This window comes from Myotis davidii, unplaced genomic scaffold, assembly GCF_000327345.1.
Source record: "Myotis davidii unplaced genomic scaffold, ASM32734v1 scaffold73, whole genome shotgun sequence".
Classification (NCBI taxonomy): Eukaryota; Metazoa; Chordata; class Mammalia; order Chiroptera; family Vespertilionidae; genus Myotis; species Myotis davidii.
The window spans coordinates 7,107,902-7,131,583 of NW_006286675.1; the positions used below are offsets into that span (position 1 = coordinate 7,107,902).

Below are 23,682 nucleotides of genomic sequence, written 5' to 3' on the forward strand. Positions count from 1 at the left end.
GGCCCCGCGAAGCCCCAGACCTACCCAGCGGACAGCGGCCTCCGCCTCCACCTTCTCCGGGGAAAACACAAGCCAGAACCCGCGGAAGGACAACCCGCTTAGGGGCCTGCCGCCGAGGAGCCCAGTCGCCATTAGAACAAGGCCTGGGCCCGCAGAAGCGTCCCGGGGTCCCTGACCCGGATCCCACACAGCAGCCCAATCCTGCGCATTGGAGAGAGGCAGGAATCGGAAAAAGTCAAGTGCAGTTGTAATTTAGTTAAATTCTCAGGACGAGGGGTGTCACCTGCGCTTTCCCATGGCCGTCAGGGCCTAGATTGATTTTCCGCACGTGGCATAAAAGTTATTTCACGCAAAAGACCCAGCTCTCTTCCTTATTTTTATATAAAGGCTACTGACGGCTAGGCTCTTCCTTCTGAGACCCAGGGACTGCGCACTGAGAAAGTATTTACCGAGGGAGGCCTGCCACAAACTCACGTAGCTAACAGCCTAGTGCACTAACGTAAGGTTTTGTTTTCTTGTTTTTAAAAACCCATCCGTGTGTCCTGTGTCTTGGTAGTATGAGGCTTATTTTAAATTTTTCTATAAAGGCTACTGACGGCTAGACTCTTCCTTCTGAGACCCAGGGACTGCGCACTGAGAAAGTATTTACCGAGGGAGGCCTGCCACAAACTCACGTAGCTAACAGCCTAGTGCACTAACGTAAGGTTTTGTTTTCTTGTTTTTAAAAACCCATCCGTGTGTCCTGTGTCTTGGTAGTATGAGGCTTATTTTAAATTTTTCTTTAGAAAAAATTCACTCCCAGGTGACAATTTAGGATGGAAAGGCTGTTCTTTGCTTGGCTTATATCCTGTTTTTAGCTTGGAGTGCCGTGTTCGCAATTCGGCATCCCAGGTCCTGACCATGTTTCCAGTACGTGACCATTTTGATGAATAAAGTAGATTCCAACAGTAAATACAAAACCAATAAAACTTATTGATTTTAAATAATCAGGGAAAATATCTTGCCTTAAAATCAAATTAAAGGGTCATGAAATAAAAAATAAAATAAAAATAAAGGCAGGATTTGGTGCCACAAATAAATCTTATCACCAGACCTCATAACTAAATAAATAAGTAGGCAGGGTTTTGAAGACTGGCAGGTTGGACAACATGCATACACATGTACACGAGCAGCTCCCACCCCCCTCAAAGCCCAGCACCCTTTATTCTCTCTCCCTAGGCCACATGTTTAGAAAGATCTATTCCACCAAATTGCACGTATTACCTAATGATTCATCTTCCCACTTAGAAAAATGATCCTGCAGTGTTTTTGTTAATGTAACTGCCAATCAGAGCTTCTGCAAAACTTGAGCTAACCTGTTGTTAATTGTGGATTCCAACCTAATGAAACCTGTGGTTTGATTGCAAGTTTATGTGTTTTCATTGAGGCTTTTGGAAACGGAAAATCACATGGGCCTCCAACAAAATGGAGGCACCTGAATTAGGAGCCACGGGCAGTGCTCTCTGGGCTTCTCTGAGACTGGAAGGTGGGAGGTGGTAGAGCAGAGTAATTTGGCCTTTGGATTCTGTCTGCCTGTGTTTAAAGCCCAGCTTTTGTCACTTTACACCGTCACTCACTATATAACTTTAGGCACATTACTCACTTTCCCTGAGCCTTGGCTTCCTCGTCGGTAAAGTGAGGCTACTTTTAATACAACCCTTACCTCGGCGGGCTTTTTGATAGTAAAATGGGATAGCACACAAGAAGCATCTACAGTAGTGCCCGGCACATAGTAAATTGTAAGTGTAAACAGTTGTGGCTCTTAGTGCTGGAAGTCAAGTATGCAGAGCTCTAAGTCCAAGCGGTCAGAACCATAGCTTCAGTGTGTAAAGCAACCTTTATACCCTAGAAATTTTCCATGGGTAAGCTGCCAGGGTCACATGGTGACTGACATAAAGAGATTTAAACACAGATCTGACTCCGCAGTCCACTTTCTGTGCTGCTAACATGTTCCAAGGTGGTACCTTGATCAGAAGCTGTCAACAGCTTGTTAAGGGTGAAATCGGCTCTGGCTTTCCTAAGAGGCTTAGCAAAATGAACGACTCCTTACATCCACTTGGGAATTCACATACAGTGGCATTTCTTTCTTGTGAGAGCTAAATGTTTCTCCAGAAGCGAGTAGGTTTCCCCAAATTGTTATTAATAACCAAAATATCATGGCAACAGTTTTAAACACCACAACCTAAACCTTACATAATCAGCCTGTCCTTTGAAATTTTCCACCCTTCCTCATAACCAGTCGCAGATTCTCTCTCTTAATCATTCTTCTGACTATGGGGAACTATCTGGAAATTTCCCGGAACGTCCCAACTTGTCACCATTTTATTCTTTTCTGGAAAGGTTTATTCTTTAAAAAAAAAACACAAAAACCTCAATGTGATTTCTTTTTCTATAGCTTCAGAATACTTTCCATTGTAATAGATTTGCTAATCACCAAAAAATACCTAAGACTTTAAGATTCTCTCCTCTCTCCTTAAATTTCTATCCATTCTTCCACATCTCCACAGCATGGCTCCTGATTCTTTTCCAGAGGCCTTTTAAGGCATTCCTTGTTTTCTACTTCATTTCTTTTAATTCCCACTATTTCCGTTATGTTACAACTGTCTGCTTGCACTTTTTGATTTAGGAATATTGGCCGATTTAACATTTATGGCCCCCCTTCTCTTTATTTTTTAAGGTTTCAATATTATCATAATATATAAATAGATGTACGTGGTGTGTCTATTAAATCCACTTGCTTCCTTTGACTCATTCTGCCTCCCATATTTGCCGCACTCTGTGAACTCAATTTATTGTTTTACTTTTCCTCTCTTTCCAAAAAAATCACCCTGGGCACAGATTCTATCGCTTGGCCTCCCTGGATGTGGCTGCTTATCTCTTTTCTTCAAGCATTTTAAGAAAGTGCCTGCCTGAACCATTTTCTCTAATCTCCACCACGTTCCTGAAAGGCCTCTTGTGATACTGCGTTGAGAAGTCTACCAAAGCCCAGGAGGAGACAGTGTTTAGAAAAGGGGTGTCAACTTCCAATGCCCACGGGAGCCAGCAGGAAGTAATGTGAACCCGGGCCAACAGGATAACCGGTGTCCCACCTAAATGGGGAGTGCGGGTGGTCACCACCCAGCCCCAGAACAACTGGTGCCAGGTGGGAATCCCAGGTCCGCACAATTTTCCAATGAAGCCCAAACCAGGAATTTTATATAAAATATATGAAATGTCGGTTACTTAAAAAAAAAAAAGGAAGCCGAAACCGGTTTGGCTCAGTGGATAGAGCGTCGGCCTGCGGACTGAAAGGTCCCAGGTTCGATTCCGGTCGAGGGCATGTACCTGGGTTGCGGGCACACCCCCAGTGGGAGATGTGCAGGAGGCAGCTGATCGATGTACCTCTCTCATCGATGTTTCTAACTCTCTATCTCTCTCCCTTCCTCTCTGTGAAAAATCAATAAAATATATTTTTTTAAAAAAAGGAATCTGAATCTGATCAAGTCTCTACTTGTAACTAGCCATTTACAAGAAATTTCTGAGACAGAGGAACATGTAAAACAGCACCAAGAAACACAATCATCAAATTTCAGATTGTGGGAAACTATGGGACAAACGTTTTTTTCAACCAATTTTTTTTATAGCAATAGCAAGAATGAAAGAAAGGGCCCTAGCTGGTTTGGCTCAGTGGATAGAGCGTCAGTCTGTGGACTGAAGGGTCCCAGGTTTGATTCCAGTCAAGGGCATGTACCTTAGTTGCGGGCACATCCCCAGTAGGGGGTGTGCAGGAGGCAGCTGATTAATGTTTCTAACTCTATCCCTCTCCCTTCCTTTCTGTAAAAAATCAATAAAATATATATTTTTAAAAAAGAATGAGAGGCAGGAAAATCTATAGATTAAATAAAATTTGAGGAAATATTAATTGCACTGTATGAACCTTAGAACAAATTGTGTGTTGTTGTTTTTTTTTTTTAAATGACCAAACTGGACAAATATGAATGCTGACTATGCTATCTGATGTTATTAAAGAATTATTGTTTTTGTTGGTGTGGTAATGACACTGTGGTTATTTTTGTTTTTTAGTAACCCACATTTTAAAATGTATTTTTTAGTAATCCACATTTTTAAAACTTTTTTTAGAAATATTTCAGTTATAGAAAAGTTGCAAAAATAGTACCAAAAATACCTATATATACTCTACCCATATCTATTTATCTATTATTTTTTCCTGCCACTTGTAAGTTGCAGACATCATTCTCTTTTACACCTAAATACATCAGCATTTATTCCCCACCCCAAAAAAAAGGGGGCTTTCTCTTAGTATCTTTATCTTTTAGAGAATGATACAAAAATATTTCAAGAAAAACTTATATGATCTGGGATTTGCTTTAAAATACTACAAGAGAGGATTTACGTGAAACAAGATTGGCCAGCAGTTGAGAATTGTTGAAGCTGTGTGATGGCGACACAAGGGTTCATTTAACTGGTTTGTCCATCTGTTTAAAATGTTCATAATAAAATTTTGAAAGATTATGTTAATGAAAGACTTTAAAATGACATAAAATACTTATGATATAAACGAGTAAAAAGATACAAAATTGTCCACAAAATATTATCTCAACTATTAAAAATATCACAAGGCATAGATAAAAGACTGAAAGGATACACACCAAAATGTTAACATTCCAAATTACTGCATACTATCATATTTTACTTTTATAATTAGGAGAAAGAAGTTAATACAATGACAATATTAGAGCCCTTAGCCTGTTTGCTCAGTGGATAGAGCGGCAGCCTGGAGATTGAAGGGTCCCCCCGGGTTCCATTCTGGTCAAGGGCATGTACCTGGGTTGCAATCTCAATCCCTGGTGCCGTGTGTAGGAGGCAACCAATCCATGTGTCTCTCTCTCATTGAAGTCTCTCTCTCTTGTCTCTCCCTCCCCCTTCCACTCTCTTTAAAAATCAATGGAAAAATATCTTCTGTTGAGGATTAACAACAACAACAAAAAATTAGAAACAAATACAATGGTAACTGATTCAATTAAAACTATTGTTAAAAGTCAAACAAAATACATATGTGGACTAGAATGGCCAATGAGCCACCAATTTACAGGTTTTGACTTAGAAAATAAGTACACAAACTATGGTCTCTGGACCAAATTTGCCTGCTACCTGTTTTTGTATAACCTACAAGCTGAGGATAGTTCTTAACATTTTTAAATACTTGGGGGGGGGGGGCCAAAAGGAGAATAATATTTCATGACATGAAAATTACATAGAACTCAAATTTCAGTGTCCATAGGTAAAGTTTTATTGGGACCCAGCCACAGTCATTTCTGTATCTATGGCAGTGCATAGATTATTATTGTTATACTTAATATTATATATTATTATATTTTTAATTTCACCATTAAAAAGTTTTGGGAAATTTTTCTCTGTTATCATATAAATACATACTATCTTCAATTTTGCCTTAATCCACAAAGCCTAAAATATTTACCCTTGCACAGCCGGCATGGCTCAATGGTTGAGCGTTGAACTATGAACCAGGAGGTCATGGTTCGAGTCCGGATTAGGGCACATGCCTGGGTTGCGGGCTCCATCTCCAGCGTGGGACCTGCAGGAAGCAGCCAATTGATGATTCTCTCTCATCTTTGATGTTTCTATCTCTCTCTCCCTCTCTCTTCCTCACTGAAATCAATAAAAATATTTTTAAAAATATTTACCCTTTATAGAAAAAGCTTCCAAACCCCTAGCTTAGAACTGGACTTCCTCTGTGACCTAAAAGCATTAGTGGAAAGAGCACTGGACTAAGAGTCAAACATGGCTCCTTAACTATCCAATGATAGAACAAGTGGGCCTGAGGTCCACACTGCAACTGAAGTCTGTGGTTCACATTCCTGCAAGAGCTAAGCAAGAAGTACAGGGATGATGACAACAATCAGTGCTAGTGTGTCAGCCAGGTATGGTCTCCGGGAGACCAAAAAAAGACATTCGAAATATCCCCTGCAGATGGCTTGCTAGGTACTCAGACCAGGGACTGGAAAAGGCTGATGAAGAGCAAGGAAGGACCGGCTTTGGGCGCTGCAAAAGAGAGCAACATGCCTGCTGTGAGCAACATGACTTTGGGGAAAAGAATTTAGAAACTCTGCACCTTAACGCAGGTATTTTGGGTCTTTCTCCAGCACTAGGTCACAGCCCATGTGAAAACTCGGCTCATTTAATTTAAAGGTTAAACCAGATTTAGTCAAGCGATATGGGGTGGGGCTCTCTGGCATCCTCAGCATGTGGAATGGGGGCCTTGGGATGGAGACTTCATAAGACTCGGATACATCACCTCCAAGACTGCAGGTCCTTCATAAAAGCTCACGTGGGACAGTTAAGCACCAAGGCCAACATTATGACCAAAGCCAGAGAGAACAACAGAGCACCCAGTCCCTATGCAGCAGGCCAGCAGCCTGCCTTTCAGGGGCTCTCCCAAGCCTTCGTTTTCTAGTTGAAACTCCTCCCCATTCTTTCTCCCTGGGAGGGGGAGGGGGGCGCGGGCACACCCCCCAGCTTCTGGTGCAGCACAGCAGCATCTCCTTTTGTTCGCCCACTGCCGGCCTGCCTCCTGACCGCTCCCTTTGTTCCTTCTTTCTTAGTTGTGGCACCCCTAGCTGTCCTCTCAGTCTGCGGTCATCTCCATCTCACCACTTTGCCTCTCAGATGACTGCCCTGTTCTGTTCTACATTGTTTCCTGATATCCTGCAATTTCTAGAGAATCTTTCAATGGTGTGACCCTTTTCTTCCCCTACTAAAGGTTCCCCTCTTCTCTTCCACAGCTCAAGAAACATGAGGAAGGGGGGAAAATTACAAGGGCACTGCCCTTCTGGGATTTAACCACATTCTCAGCTGGTGGCTTTTGTTTTCTCATCTCACTGGCTTGTAAGGCCCTCAGGGCAGGGACTCCATGTCGTGCTCAGCGCTGGGGAAGAGGGGCAGGGCTGTGAGGCCTTAATTAGAGCAAGGCCTCAGCCAGGGTAGAAGATTTTAGCAGGCAAAAGGAAAATAAATCTCAAAATATCCATTTGGCAGCAATGACCACGGGGCAAGGAAGAGAGAGGTTTATTTTATTATGTAAAGAAAATCATGGAAGGTCTCGCTCTTTTCATGAACACAGAAAGAATATTTACACTTTACATTTTAAAAACAAAACAGAACCAGGAAACAGACCCCCTCTACAGGCCAGAGACAGTGAGGGTGGACACAAGTGCTAGTCTTGAACTCTGAGCAGGAATAGCTGCAGGAGCAAGGAAGCTATTAAGGGAAAAGATGTAGAATGAGTTACAAGATCAAAAGAGCAATTTTCTGGTCATTGAGACATTTAGGCCACGGAGAGCCATGCTGGGATCACCTAACAAAGACAAGTGCTTTGGTGACTGGTCTTTGATTTACCTGCTGCCCACAAAGCCTGCAGCAGAACAGTCAGCAGCGAGACCCCTCACTGTCAGCCAGGGAAGGTGAAAAACAGAAGCATCTTGCCTGCATCACAAATTCAAATTTTTGCATTCAGGGGCTTCTCAACTTAACATCTGCTCATGAATGCGAAAGAGTGGCAGCCGTTCTCCAGGTCACCTGGCAATGCAGGCAGGCCAGCCTGCAGCAGGGCAGCCAGGCATACGGTGGCTTATTAGGAGCCAAGACATCTTGGGGAGGTAATGAGGACGAGACACTGTGTCCCAGGGAAGAACCATCCTTGCTATTAGCTGAGATGCCCACACGGAAGGCTGGCTTTCAGGGAACGGTATAAAAGGCCACTAAGAGAACAGCACACTATTTATTCTTTCTGGAACAGCGAGGACACATAATTGTGCCTGTCCGTACGATGTTCTGGCCTTGCGTAGGAACTTAGGCTAGAGTTCCATAGGGAGTTTCACGTCAGATACCACTCTGCCTGAGTCATAGCAGTGTCTGTCACACAGCAGAAGCTCAATAAATGCTTGAAGAAGGGAACTGAATTGTTGGAGCTCCTCCTCCCACTAATGGGTGATACTCTACCACGAAGGACTAGAACAATCGTCATGCAGTGGAACGTTTCGTGGCTAGTCAAAACCAAAGTATAAAGAGTCAGCCAGGCCACCTCTCACGTGTGATTAGCAAAGTCCACTAAATTATGAATCCACTTTAGAAGACACTTCTGAAACATATATATAGCAAACCTATCCTTTAGTTCTTGGGCCTTCATCAGGCAATAGACTAACCGATAAGGCATGTAAGAGTTCTGGATCTTAGGAAGAATTTTCTTAGTGTTATTTGCTGAAGTCGAGAAATATCACTCCAAGTAGTAAGGTCTTTAGAAAGCCACCAACTGTCAAAGAGGTCTGCAGAACTGAAGAGTTTTAGGCAACGGGAGACAAAGACAATTTTTTGGCAAGATGGGATAGACCTTTCCACCTTTGAAAAAAATTGAAGGTAATGGCTAGCTCAATGTTTGGCCCTAAGTGTAAACTCTGGGATTCGTATGAAAAATAAAACAAAAGGCTTCCCAGAAAGTTATTTTGCTCTGAGAAGCCTTTCTTTGGTGGATTTCTTGAGTTAGCACTGAGCTTGCACCAAAATTTTATCGCCACCTGGGACTGCAATGCGCAGAATTTCACTGCGTCTCCAGATGGGACTGGGGCACAGGCAATGACCCCACAGGCACCATGTCCTGGGAATTTGACTAAAACCAGCCAGGAGGGCCTGACCCACCTTCTCACTGCAGGAGAAGCTTACCTGAATAAGGCTCAGTCCACAAAGTCGTCAAACCTGGCTCTGATATCATGGTAGTTACACTAGGAAAGGAAAGTTTGCAGTTTGTTCATGAACACCCCTCTGGCTGGTCATGCTCTCTCCTGGCTGAGTCTATCCTATCATGTAGGTCTCCACTTAAATGCCATCTCTTTATGAAGGCTTTCCCTGGCTCACCATTCTAAAGTGTCTCTCTTCCTCCCAACATGTCATATTGCTTTTTATTTTTAAAATGTTTCTTATTTATTTTTTAAGAGAGAGGAAGGTAGAGGAATAGAGAGATCAAAACATTGATGAGAGAGAAACCTCAATCAGCTGCCTCCAACATGCCCCCTTCTGGGGATTGAGCCCAAAACCCGGGCAAGTGCCCTGACTGGTAATCGAACCAGTGACATCTTGGTGCATGGGTTGACACTCAACCACTGAGTCATATCTGCTGGGGGTCACATTGCTTTTTTTAAATTTTATTTTTTGTCTTTGCACTTGTATTCTTTAATTAATTGTTTACATATTTATTTTCCTCTACCACACTAGAGGCAGGTCATTGAGAAGTAGGCCCTGGTATCTCTTCTTCATTACTGTATTTCCAGCCTTTAAAGTATGCCTGGCATATATAGCAGGTGCTCAATAAATGTGTCAAGCAGGAACTCAAAGGCTTAGCATGACTTAGTACTAAAGAGAAAGGTGCTAGATCTTTGTCCAGCTTCTTCTCCCTGTATTAACCAGCTCTAACACATGGCCTGGCTACCATCTGTCTATGAGGAAGCCACAGTAATGGTTGAGGTAGATCAACATCATTCTAGTAGGAAGAGATGAAATCTCTTTTTTTGAAAAATATATTTTTATTGATTTCAGAGAGGAAGGGAGAGGGAGAGAGAGAAAGAAGTATCAATGATGAGAGAGAATCATTGATCGGCTGCCTCCTGCACGCCCCACATTGGAGATTGAGCCCACAACCCGGGCATATGCCCTGACCAGGAATTGAACTGTGACCTCCTGGTTCTAGGATGACGCCCAACCACTGAGCCATGCTGCCTAGGTGAGATGAAATCCTTTAATTAGAAGATATGACACAATAAATATCAACCTGGATGAATATATTTTGGATGACTAAATGTAATATTTCCCATTTACATGACTAAACAGATCATTACTAAAGACAGGTTAAAAAGGAAAAAAAAAGCCCAAGTTAAGGTTTGGAAAAACATTTCCTATTTTCCAAAGAAAAAAAGAGTTGAGAATTTTATACTATAAATCATTCAGGCAGAAAACCACAGATTTTCCCATTTCATTTTGGTGAGAACAAAGCAGTTGTTTGCACATTCTTCATGTCGCACCTGCTCTGGCCTGCCCGCTATAAACACCTTAGCCAAAAAGTGTAAATTAGTTAAGCATAGCCTTCTGAACAATGAGAATGACTAAGTACCATCCTTAATTGACAGGCAGTGTTTTTTATTAATCTAGCAAATTTAATAATAATTGTAAATGGGTAAGTTTAGAAAAGTATTGTGCCTTGAAAAGATTTCTGTGAAATATGGAGGCAAGACATTAAGACGAAACACAACAATGTAATAAATAATAATTAGTCTTCCATTCACTGCTCTATTTATTAGAATGACAATAGTACAATATACTTCAAGCTCCTTGAATTGTGTTTAAAATTCTTCTAGGCAAGACCAAGAACAACATAAATGAATAATGCCTCAAAAAAATTATGAGGGATGAAAGTCTCCAAGAAGATGCAATCATGCTGGAGTCAAAAAGAAAACGATTGACATTTTATAAAGAAGAAATACACTGTTAAATCTATCAGGCATTCATTTTTATGGTAAAACAATTCCATTGCATCCATCTAATCTTGTGATTAAGACTGAAAATTATTAATCTGTACCAGCCTATCAAAACAGGAGGCATTGTAGTTATATCTTTCTGAGTAGCAATAGTACATTAATTACAAATGCCTGGCTCATTCTTTGCTCAAGAGCAAATGACAGTTAGCTTGCTCCTACTGCAACTGTTAATGCTACTGGTATTAAAATAAGTAGGAAATACTGAATCAGGTTTCTGACATTTCCCTTCAGTTTATGATCTTCTGATTGATGCCATATTAAAAATGTACTTAGTCATTTAAGTCACAGGCAAGAAGGAAAATGGCTCCCGAACAACCAAAAGAAAAGGGGGGGAGGGGGCGGTGTTGAGGTGTTGCAGGAAGGATATTTTCATGGCAGCCCAAAGAACGAAATCACTGGGAGATGAATCATGATCTCATATAACTGAGCCAAACAAAGACTCTAAGCAAAATATTTAAGTTGGCCTCTAAACAACACAACAACAGCAACAACAAACCTTTAGCCTGTACGAGGTTAGATTTTACAGACAGTGCTTTTGAATATGACAAGCTGCTAGAATACAGCAACTGCTTGCACAAACGGTTCTGAATCTCAAGGTTCTTCACATCGGAGCAAACCTCGGGGAGGTTTGGGGTTTACAGCATCTTTCCCCGAACACATCTACAAGGACGTTTCCACAAAGGCTCAATGTGCACTTATCATTGGGGTGGGCTTGGCTTTGGGTCTTTCTCTATCGAGAGCTCCGAGGTTACCAATGGAGGGATCAAGGAAAACAAGAGCCTAAGCATTTTCTGATTCTCAGAATTTCTGAGATGCCTTTTGTTTCGGTGGCGCTGGTGAACTCGTGATAATGAAACTACACCTTTGTACACAAACCTTGACCAGCATTCTAGAGCACATTTCAAAGAAAACCTTAATTTTGAAAGTACTGAGCACAAAGGAGGGAGGAAAAAAGCTCTCACTGTGCAAGCTTTCTCTATATGTGCAGAAAAATGTCTTGTTTTTAAGGCTTGAAGACCGCATTTTAAAAATGTCTAAAACCAGTTCAGACTCTATATCAGAGGAAAAAGAACTATAAATTTTTCATTAAACATTTGTTGCTTTTTTTTAAGACAACCTTTTGCATATCTGTTATTGCATTTAAAAATAAGATTTGGTTACCAAGGAAACAGGTCCTGGCCCAGTGTTAATTTGAAAAACTAAAATATATTTGAGAAGTTAACCTCAAAGGAAAGAGCCCATGAAATTATTTTGAATAGTGCTAGAATTTGGTACTTGCAGAACCACAGCTGTATGGTCTGCAATGAGCCATCCTAGACACTGTTTCATTCATGAAGCTCTTTTTCTTCTAACAGGACCATTTACATTTAATATTTCTCCCTTTAAAATTGTAACTCTTCCTCTCCCTAGTAATAGGTATATAAAAGTGTATTTATTCTTGCATATTATCTAAAATTAATCTTTAAGTATATGTTATTTTCATCTTTCATATAACACGTTTAAAGACCGCTTCTTAAAATTTAAATATTTTAAATGTTTCATATTAAGCTTGTTTGCGCTCTTCGAAATTATCTCCAGAAACCCATTTATTTTTAGTTTCAAGCTAAAATGGAGCTGAATCAACAGACTTTTCCAAAAAATTCTTTTGTTGTCTAACGGCGCCACACCTACTATACATATGGTTTTTAAAAAAGAAAGCATCTTATTGCAGAATCATTTTATAAGTTTATAAAAGCTATATATTTCTATACTATCTGACTAGAAAAGGCTATCCAATTTAATACCCCCCTCCAAAAAAATTACAACTGTCTTATTTAATTTTTGTTTTAAAAGTCATATTTTAATCCATAATATTCTTGCTGCATGGCTCAAATTCTATAAAACATGCAAATTTCGACCTACCTGTATGTATCACTTAATGCAATGCTAGCATGACAAGACACTCAGCCATTTTTATGTGAAGCGATGGAGACCGATTTCTCCGTCTTCTTGCTCACAAGTTTTAGATGCAATTGTCACACACAAAAAAATCATACGCAGAACAGCTTGGATGCACTGTGATCACGAGAACTGAATTTATCAACAGGAAAACAGGATTGAAAAAAGGAAGGTTCTCATCCAAGGTTTCTCTGAGGCTGCAACCAAGGAGGTGGTGTGTTGAATGTTTTCCCCTTCCTCCTCTGAGAGTTCAAAGCCCGAAGCTGACCACTGCAAAGGCCACTGTCACATTTGCTGAAAATCAAACCACTGATACCAGCACTGAAAATACAAATTTGAGAACCAAGTTGTTTGCACACCATGGCGTGCATAAGAGTTAAAAATAGGTCCCACCTTACCTCCTACCTGCATAATAAACACGGAAGTTTCAAGTGTTTAATTTGATAGTCACATTAATTAACAATACAACATACATTATTTAAAAGACAGCAAATGCAAGAAGAAAGGGGAGACACCATCTGGTAGCAGAGTTTTGTTGTTGTTTTGTTTTTAGGGCTTTTTTTTTTTTTTTTTAAAAAGGTAAAATCCTATTTTGAATGTGATGAAAAGCAAACATCCAGAAGCAAATGAATCGGAACTGAAAGGTGATGTTGAAATATCTAAGGCTGAAATGAGGCAAAAACAAGTCTTCACTACCAGATGATATGGCATACAGAGCATTTACATACTCACATCTGAAATACTAGGCAACGTGTAATGAATTCTATACACAGCATGCACACAGCACCAGCACAGCTAATCCTGCCTGCCATCTTAGGCTCGCAGGAGCAAGATACGCAATGCATGCAGCACACGAGCACTGGGGAAGGAGGAGGCAAGGAACGGCTCACCTTAAATGCAGTATCTGATTAATGTTGGAAGTGACATTGCATATCAGCCTCAGAGTCCTGGTTCAACTGGGGAGGAGGGAACAAAGAAAAATGTCATCAACTGGTGATGCAAGATGAGCCCAATCACTAAACACTATTTAGCCAACTCCAAATTCTGCAACCAGACAGTAGAAGGCATTTCATACATTTAAGCAGAGCTGCTGCACAATGACTGTGTCCTTCTGCTTCTGAGAATCAAATAATCCTTTTGCTAAGGAAGAAAATCAGCTGGAACGGATACTGTCATGTCATCTTCTTGAAGAAAGCTTTCAATACAGTATGTATCTGGTTTGGGATGCATTTTATAGACTGTTAATTTCATAGAACTGCTAATAATAACAACAAAAAACCAAAACTGTTAAGCTATAGCAAAGTCAAAAATAATATTATAAAAGGTGTAGCATTTCTAGATTATTTTTAAAAATCCTAATTGGTGCCGGCAGGCTTGTAGAAGAATGCATGATCAGCTGTCTGTATCGGTGCTATAACCTCTAACCACAAGCGTGTAAATGTATCCTGCTAAATGTATCTGCAGTACAGAACGGCAGATACCTCCTCAGCTGGAATGGTATTCTAATGTGAATAAATTTGCTTAAACTTAGAAGCAGAATACAATCAGGACAGAAAAATAAATTGATGCTGAGTTCGTTTGGATACATAGCTGACCAGCACGGACGATAAAAGCTAACCAGGATGCTGACCTAAATAATGTTGACTTGCAGCAGCCTACTGTCCTTGCTCAAAACATAGGATATGCAAAATTATATTTCTCCTCCCTCCCCCTGCAAAAGCTAAATTGTAAAGTAACAAGCCATTAACAGAAATCCAAAAGGCTATAGTTACAGAGAGGGAGAGTACATACTGTAAGAGAAGAAATGGTGTTGTGCTGAGATGCAACGTTTCTTTGTTTCACTTTGAGGCTTATCTTTGCTACGCTTGCACGACGACATTGACATCATGGAGGTCAGGGCTGACACTGGGGTGCTATCCGTTTTATGAGTGAAATGTTTTCTGAAAATTAAATCTCATCTACTCGAACACCAAATTTCATGTCTTCTTCAATACCACCTCTCTACCTTCGCTGCACAAGATTGATGGGATCTAGTTTGGCTGTATGTAATAAATTGGAAACGCCTTCTGTAGAGATTCCAATACATAATTGTAGGAATTAATTTTTTAAAACAAAAACCTTTAAGAATTCTTATGCATCCCCTTTCAATCTTTTCTATCAACGCACACACGCACGCACGCGCATACAGACACACACACACACACACACACACACACAATTGAAGCTCAAATTGCAATGAAATGTTTAACATGTGGAACAAAAAAATGTGGAAAGAGCTGCTTATTCAGGATTTTGAAGTAACGCCTAATAAGCAAATACTGTTTTGCTACAGAACCAGTGTCACCATGTCCCCAAAGAGAGGAAAACAGCATAGCTTGCTAGAAAAATTTCCTCCATTTCCTGCCGGCAGGTAAAAAACAGAAAAGCATTTACCACGCTGTATAAAACAAGAAGTCTTTTATTTTTAAGGAAACAGAGCAGATTATTTTCCATTCCTTCTTCAGCTACAAAAAAACCATACCCACCCCCACCCTTAGATCCTGGACATAAGCCAACATTTTTATAAAATGCTATGAGACTGATTTTGAATACATAATATTTACTTTTCTTCTTCATATCTCTTCAAGGTCTTTCATTGCCTATTGCATCACTGAATATGCTAATGTTAGTTAATTTTAACTCGTGCAAAAAGAAATTAACATTTTCTGGAGTTGCTAGTTTTCCAGCGCCTCTATTTTCTATAAGGACTGGCTAAAAATAACTGGGTTAGCAAAACATTCAAACTCCCCAGAATTTTTTTTAAAGGAGAAAATGTATTCGAATATCTTACTTCGGTACTAGGTTTCACAACCGATCTTTTGTTTCTGGTTTTCATTCTATCTCCTCTCCCAGAATCCAAGTGATTTTTAGCTCAATATGTGCAAAGTACCCCGCCCAGCTCTATCCCATACATTCGGATACTTTAAATCCGAATGGGGTTGTCCAGATGGTTGATCATACCTGAACCACACTGAGTCCTCTTCTCTTTGGAGCACATCTCTCCCTCCCACAACTATTCCAGAAATAGACGTGGCTCTAACGGAAACACCAATGGTGGAACCATCTTCCCCACCCCCACCTCATTGCCCTATGAGCTCTGTTAGCATTGACAGCGACAGAAAATTAGAATGGAGTGTCCTTAGGCTAATTCCTTCTGCACCACGGGGGTCGGGAATGAGAGACTATCACTCTGGGTTACAAGGTACCAGTTTAATAGAAGGTCATCTGTAAAGCAGAGTCCTGAGAGTGGGGGCGGAGGAGGCTGAAGCGAACACCTAGGCATTTGGTTCTATTCGTGTCTGTTCATATATTCCCCATGAATAACATCTGAAAGCTAAACATTCACATTTAAAACACTCACACATTATTATCATGTAAGCTAAGTAGTCACGCTATAGAATCAACTCTAACCCCTTGGAACTCAGTTGATGCCGCCTCTTCCTGGGAAAATAAATGACAGCGGCAAGGACAGTAATCCATATCAGGCTCCCAGGAGATGAGTGAACAGTGTCATGCCCCTTTACAGGAGCAGGGTGGTGAATGTGGTCAGGTCCCCTACTGGTACTGGTAAGCCGATGCCTGGGCAAGTGGTCTCCAAACCTCCTTGTGGGGTTCTGTGTCCACGCTCTGCCAAAACGAGCCTAAAAGCTATGTATTGGCTATTTTGTGATGTTCCCAAAACACTCCATGAGCTAACGTGCTCTGTTCACCAAACCTGATTGTGTTAAAACGAATTTGAACTGTAGCTGAAAGCACTCAGATGGATGAGCTTGTTTAGGCAGACATTCTCTGACTAGTAAATCCTGTTTTGTACTTGAAAAAAATCATGTGCATGCCTGAATTACGCAAGCTTTGTCATGATTACAAGTGGTAAGGGTAAGCATTCACTTATGATTTTTGTCTTTCTTTTATTTATTAAATTGAGTGGGGTGATACTGGTCAACATGAACATATAGGTTTCAGGTGTGGGTTTCTATATTATAAGATCTGTATACTGTGTGCCCACCACCCAACGTCAAATCTTCTCCTGTCACCTTATATTAGGATCCCATTCACCCTCCCACCCCACCCCTTTCCCTCTGGCAACCATCACACTGCTGTTCGTGTTCATAAGTTTCAGTTTTATATCCCATATATAAAAGCTTTTTAGCTTTTTCTGACTGACTTATTTCACTTAGCATAATGATTTTTAAAAATTCATGCTCCTCACCAACATCCTCGGGGTTTACGCACAGACATTAATGTAAAAGACAAATCCCTTTCCCACGTTGTAAATGTTGACCTGTTTTTGCACTGGGAACCCCAAATAATCTGGCAGGAGCAGGCGGGAGAAGGCAGAGCAGCAGCGAGGAAGCGTCTTTCACATAGATTAAGGCTCTCACTTGCTCCCCGTCTCATTGTTCTGCTGTCTGAGCTCATTTTATTTTCAGTCCTGTAGGTTAAAATTAAATTGCATGGCTTACGCAAAGAACATAATTCAAGTACAAGCCTCCATGTTTTAAAAAATGTAGTCAGGGCACGGAGTCCCAGAGGAATCCTTAGTTGATAAACATTTGGATCGGTTTGCACATTTCTTTATTCCACTCACTGCATTAAAAATTACAGCTGGTTTCCGGTTTTACCTAATATAGATATTCTACATTTGTGGGTAAGTTTGTTATCGGGTTAGGCTGTTTTGAGCTAAATGTTTAAAAATAAAATATTTACCAAATATAACATTTTTGTTTAAATTCTTAGAATTTAAAAGTTTAAAAAAATTTTGATGAGCTTGGTTATTTTATCTATCTGTAGTGCATTTAGCCTTGGAAGCAACAAGGTTACAATCTCTCAATGGCTGAAAATGTGCTTTTGGATGATATTTTAGCCTAAATATTTTGGAAAGTCCAGTGTTACTTCGATCATCTACATTTTGCCTAGAGATCTGGGCAGGAACTTCTATTTTCTACCTTGATCAGAGCTGTCTATTAGAACGACCATTTATTGAGAACCTACTATATTCTCAATATTTTAGCTATATTATTTAATTCTAAACCAATAATCCTGCAAGGTGGAACTTAGTTATTAGTTATCAATCAACTTTAGCTGAGGAACAAATTGAGATTGCTAGTCACACAGTTAGCACAGTGAAGACTTAAACCCACACCTCTGACTAATTCCAAAGTCACATGCTCCTTTGTGGTCTTTCCACCAATTCTGACAGGATAAAACCTCCTTCTTCTACATTCTGCCCTGAAGTAGGAATCTTTTTACTGTGTAGATGACTAGTCGAGGGGAACGCCCTCCCTGAAACCACAACCACCCAGGTTTGTAAGAACCAGCCTCAACTCCCCAGTTCCTGAGAATTTGGGGTACCAGGAGGTGGAAGAGACAGAATAAAAGAAGAGGAATGAACTAGACTGTGTTGGAAAGTTAAGGTTAGAAAGCAGTAACAAATAAGCAGTAACAATTTCTTTCAGAGGTTTGTTATAATTTAGAAATGTTTCATGAGGCAAAATAAGTGGAACAGCTTATATTTCCATCTGAGCAAACTACCTCCCCTGGTGAAGCCCAATCTTTTTATGTTACAGATGGGGAAACTGAGGCTGAGAGAGATCTGGTCATTTGCTTAAGATCACACACATAATAAGTGAGTTGACCCATTTGCTGTATTAAAAAGCATATGATCAATTAAAGAAAAATCAGTGTAACAATCAGGACTGACCTGGTTTTCACACATAGTGCTTTGGGCCTGAACAGATAACCCAAGTTGGTATTATGAGTTCCTTCCCCAACATATTTTGAAAATGGGTTTTTAAAAAGCCTAAATTTTGAATAAGAGATTTTTCTCCATCACGGTCAGTGTCTCAACCGCATCATTTTAATGATCGACTCTCTGCTGATATCTGTACATTTTGCCCCTGTTTGGAAGATCCCTTCCACCTCTGAAAGTGTGTGATTCTAAAAATTCCAGCTCGGCTTGCTTTCTGGGTCAGTTAGGCCAAGCGCAGGACTCCAAGTCCCCTGCCGCCTGGTTATATGGCCAGCTGACTATCTCCCTCATTGGCAGTAATTTTATATGCCAACCAGATGGCTCTCAAAGGGGGCTTTCTAATCAACTCTATCAGCTCCACCCTGCCTGGGAATCCGAGAGGAGGATTATCTTCTCTGCTCCTGAGGCAGAAGGAAGGGTTGGGTGAATAGGCATGCCTGACAAGTCTGAATTCCAGGAAGCCCCCTCCAGGTCTCAGACAGGAGCTTTCTCACTCCCATCCGTGAGCATCCGTGTGTAAGACGTGGGAAGGGAGCACACATTTGATGGCAAGGATCTGGCAGCAGGCCTTGGGGACCAAACTGAAGTTACCCTCCAGGAAAGAACTGGAGGGAGAAGGGGAATGTGGACCATGTGGTTTGCAACAGAGAAAAAGTGGTACATGACTTAGGGCTGCAAGGGAGACTGTGGTGGATACCATCCCACCCCAGCCTAAATTTAGCTCAGACTCTCCTGTGGGAATATCCTCAATGTCTCACCACCATTTTCAATATCACTACCTCAGCTTTGGCAACAGAATAGTTCCTGCTTTCATTTCTCAGCGCACTTGAAATGTGGCGCTAATAAAGGCCTTGCATGCTCTCGGAGACCCAGAGCTTTCCTGCATCCCTAATCACATGCTCATTTGTGGCCATGACTGTTTGCCACTCCCCAAATGGAGAGCAAGTAGAACAACAGGGTCTTCTAGATCCTGAATTGGCAAAAATAAATAAATAAATAAATAAATAAGCAAACATATTCAGCAAGAAGACTGAGTGAGTTTCTTCTTTCTAGAGCAGTGGTTCTCAACCTTCCTAATGCTGTGACCCTTTAATACAGTTCCTCATATTGTGGTGACCCCCAACCCTAAAATTATTTTCGTGGCTACTTCATAACTGTAATTTTGCTACTGTTATGCATCGTAATGTAAATATCTGATATGCAGGATGTATTTTCATTGTTACAAATTGAACATAATCAAAGCATAGTGATTAATCACAAAAACAATATGTAATTATCTATGTGTTTTCCGATGGTCTTAGGCAACCCCTGTGAAAGGGTCGTTCGACCCCCAAAGGGGTCGCGACCCACAGGTTGAGAACCGCTGTTCTAGAGAGATTGGCTAAGTTGAAAAGGGAGGGTGGGCTGTAAATGAAGGTGGAGGAGGAAGAATTCTTACAGGTTGGTAAGATCCACCCCATGTGAGTGCATAATCCTCTCTCTGTATCTTTCTTCATCCTGGGCAACACATATTCCAAGACTCCCCCTGGGAACAAACTCATTTGCTTTCTTTTTTCCCAGACAAGTGACTTTGTAGTTCAGAAGGGCCACAACCATGCACCTCTTCTCCACAGAGCAGCTTAACAAGCTTCAGTGAATTTTCACTTCCTTTGGGCTGAAGATAAAAGCACACGAAGCTTATGTTGTATTGAATTATCTACCTTTACTCCTATCTCGGGGTTGCCTCCGGCAAGTTCTATGTATCTCCCCCGGTACACAGAGCATTGACGGGTGCAACAAAGGGGCTCCTGTGGGAGTGCTCTTCACCGACCTACACCAAACTTGTGGGGGGTGGGGGGTTCCTCTGCTTCCACCGCTACCAGTGGAATCTTCAGCTCTGTACCATGAAGCTACTTCCTAGAATTAGAGAACTCACTCCGTGAGTTCAGGCATAGACCTGGGGACTGACAGTACCAATGGAAGTCTTTCAAACACTTAATCCCTGTTCACTCAGGGGAGCCACAAGTTGTCTGGAAAGCTGACCACAGGCTTTGTTGAAATCTGTCCCCTCTAGGACAGGGAAAGGGAGACAGAAGTCAGAGTGACCCCACATAGACATCAGCAATACCACTGCCTTCACAAGATACCTCGGCCTTCCCTCGGGCCCTCGGTGGCACAGCGTGTTTCACAGCATTTTATAGAGCGTGTCACTGAAACTCTCTCTCGGAGGGAGGACAAAGTCGGGTTCAAAGAGCCTGTTGTTACAAAAGTTCTCAGCAAAAGCTGAGGATAAAAGCCATGTTACTTAATTTCTGGCATTCTGCTCTTTGTAATTCAACATACTGGCTCAACTTTTAAAGATTTTTATTCCACACTTTCACTCAAACAGGTACTTAATAAACGGCAATAGAATAAGTGAATTAATGAATAGATGCCAATATAGAGGGCTTATAACTTATTTCCCAATTCATCTCAGAAGAAAAATGTTATTCTTGTTTAATTTTGTTTCATAAAAAAGCTCAACTAAATATAATTTTAAGCAAAATAGTAAATATTGGCCAAAGTATCACCTGGGACCAAGAGTCCCTTGAGAATATCAGAGACGGAGGCTTGATTGCTATATTAAGTCAATCAGATTAAGTTTAGCCAGCGGAAGTAGCCTTTATCCTATTTGGTTTGCAAAGAAAAATCTCATGAGTTATCATGAGCAGCTAAAAATAAGTTGCAGGTTTCATTTTCCGTCGTTCAGTATGGTTTTGAAACCAAAAGGTACATAACTAGGAGATGCACCAAGACCTACTGAAGTTCAACAATTCAAACTGTTACCTTTCTAGCACACCGTCCTGATCTGCAACTCACAGCCAGCCCCCAAAAATGTACACTACTGTCCATCTCAGCATGGTCTCTTGAGATGAGTCCCCCTAATAAATAAGGCATGGCAGGAAATTGGGAGCTGAGGCCAGTTTTGGGGGACAGTGGCTTGTGTGTGTCTTAATATCCGGACAGGATGCCACATAGACATCAGCCCTATTTGCTCAGCCTCACTATTAGGTGACACTATGGACCCCTTTGCAGAGCCAGGGAGTTAATAAAGCCAGAATGTCATTAAGATGGGGCCCTAATGTCGTGAGCGTGGCAAGTACCCCTTGCCCTAAATGCCCATGGCCTTGTGCAATTCCATACTGCACACCCAGGCGGCTCACAATACGTTTAATTTTAAAACTGTCTTTCCAGGGCCAAGTCTGGCAAAAAGGTGTCTGACAGAGGCTAAGTGCCTCAAAGGGAAGGCAGCCATCTCTCACTAGCATTCAGCTGGGCACACGGCCCGGGGAGAGAGCCGTGCAGTTAACAGAAAGCCCTCCGCTGAATGAGATGGAGAGGGGGCAAAGAAGGGTTAATCTGCTTCCATTAGAGGAGGGGCCCTGTGATGAAGGTGAAGAGAATAATCTGTACGAAGAGCAGAGAAGACAAAGCGCCATTCCGGAAAAGACATGATTGTGCAGGGCGAGAAGGGTGATTTGTCCTAGATTTTCACCGTGAGGCCATTTCTTAGATCTGAGTCTTTACCTCACTTTGAAGTTACAGTCTCAGGGAGGGGAAGGGGGCATAGTCACACTCAGGGCTGGAATACTTGAGCTTTGATTCTCACTGAGATGGGCGTCCCTGAGAAGCAGAGGGTGAAACCAAAGCCATCGGAGCGCTGCCACAGAAGCCTACCCATAAATCAGAAAGCGGCAAAATAAACAATAGGAGTTGCTTGTGAAAGAGAAACCAGTGGCCGATCCCTGTTTCCTGGGGCAGGGAACACCCTATATTTTTTTAACTTAAAAAAAAGCAGCTTTTTAAAAATTTGCTTTTAAAAACTTTTTTGGAAATACTTTAAGATTCGCAAAAAGTTGCAAAAATAGTGTGGCGATCATAGGCAAATCCTCTAGTGCCCAAGGCTGTGGAACAGTGGGTGCAGCAGTTACTCTGGAACAATGGGTGCAGCAGCTTCCTTTGGGTTCTAGCTCCGGTGCTTCACTTGGTGCCGTCACAGGAGATGGATGTAGACTTGGAGGTGGATGTGGACTTGGGGATGGCGATTTACAGAATCTGAACATAAATGGGACTGTCAGCAGCTGAACAGTCTGGAGGTTGAACTTGAAAGTCAAATGATGTGATTATTTGGCCCCCAGAAGCTGAGGTAGTAGAGAAAGAAGAAGGGCAGCCAGATATTGTCAGGTGACCAGTGGGTGTGCTCTGATGGGTTTGAGCAGAGTTGTGCAGACAGGACAGATAGTCATACTTCCTTTTAGATGATGTTGACAATTTTTTAGTTTGGTTGTTGTTTGTTTACCATGTTCTCTCCTGTAACAGAATGTTCCAAATTTTCATTTTCAGGTGCCTCTTCTCTGACCCATTGCCCCTCCTTCGGCCAGATGAGCTGAAGGCAGCCTAGTGCACAGCACCTTTCAGATTTAAAGAGGCAGGCACAACTTGGGGGCAGGTGCCTCCCCTGATCATGAAGTTATGTAACCGGGGCTCCCATCGGTGAGGCTGAATCCATGGCAGCTCCCATCTAGCTCTAACTTTGTCTTCTTTTCAACTCATGCCTGCCTTGACCTAAAATTTGCCCACAATGTGGGTCTTGCTCTTGCCCTGTCCTTGCTCTCTTGGCTTCTGACTCTAGACCCCACCTCTTACTCTGCTCTCCTGGCATGGATGTGCATGGCTGACTATGTCTTCCTCCATCTAACTTTAGTGTCACCACCTCCGGTTAGGGCACACTATAGGCTGACCTCTTTAAGTGACTACCGTGGATGACCCCAGAGGGCTGCCCACACATGTCCCGAGATATGGCCCATCGGAAGGCAGATGAGAAGTCCTCTAGTGAGGCAGGAGCTCACTTCAGGAGTTAGTCTTCTTGCTGTGCCTTCTCTCTGCTCCTCTGAGGATGGGTGGATCCGAGAACCTTCGTCTAATCAAGTTTCAGATTTACCTCTCCCACTATATCTCTGGATATCCACAAGGCGGTAAGTGAACTATTCTGGGTCTCAGTTATCTCATATCTACACTAATAAAAGAGAAAAATGGTAATTGGCGTATGACACTACCCTTTTCATTGGCTAATCAGGGCTATATGCAAATTAACTGCCAACTAAGATTGGAGTTAACTGCCAGCAAAGATTGGCAGTTACCTGCCAACAAGATGGCGGTTAATTTGCATATGTAGGCACAATGCAGGGAGGCGAAAGGGAAAGCAGGAAGAAGCCCCCTGCCACTGACAGTGATAGGAAACCCAGGGGGGAGCTAAGAGCTGGGGGTCCCAGCCATGATCGGAGAATAAGGCACCTT

The 23,682-nt window shown here is 41.7% G+C and overlaps 1 protein-coding gene and 1 long non-coding RNA gene across 12 annotated transcripts in view; one reads left to right on the forward strand and one right to left on the reverse strand.

Moving 5' to 3' along the window:
• The window catches only part of ZBTB38 (zinc finger and BTB domain containing 38), a 112,058-nt gene that overhangs the window by 41,526 nt on the left and 46,850 nt on the right, over positions 1–23,682 (reverse strand). For 2 of the 8 annotated variants that reach the window (XM_015560417.1, XM_015560418.1), the window contains exon 5: positions 13,469–13,534. The exons of 1 other annotated variant lie outside the window; for it this stretch is intronic. The gene's annotated coding sequence lies outside the window, so the exon portion shown is untranslated. Of the gene's footprint in view, positions 1–24; positions 428–12,542; positions 13,093–13,468; positions 13,535–13,653; positions 13,735–14,369; positions 14,834–15,578; positions 15,598–23,682 lie in introns of those variants that run through there. 5 more of the 8 variants (XM_015560422.1, XM_015560421.1, XM_015560423.1 and 2 more) reach the window with 5 other exon arrangements.
• The window catches only part of LOC102761182, a 31,340-nt gene continuing 21,355 nt past the window's right edge, over positions 13,698–23,682 (forward strand). For all 4 annotated transcript variants that reach the window (XR_435374.2, XR_001512943.1, XR_001512942.1 and 1 more), the window contains exons 1-2: positions 13,698–13,784; positions 22,729–23,360. This is a non-coding gene — a long non-coding RNA (uncharacterized LOC102761182). The remainder of the gene's footprint in view (positions 13,785–22,728; positions 23,361–23,682) is intronic.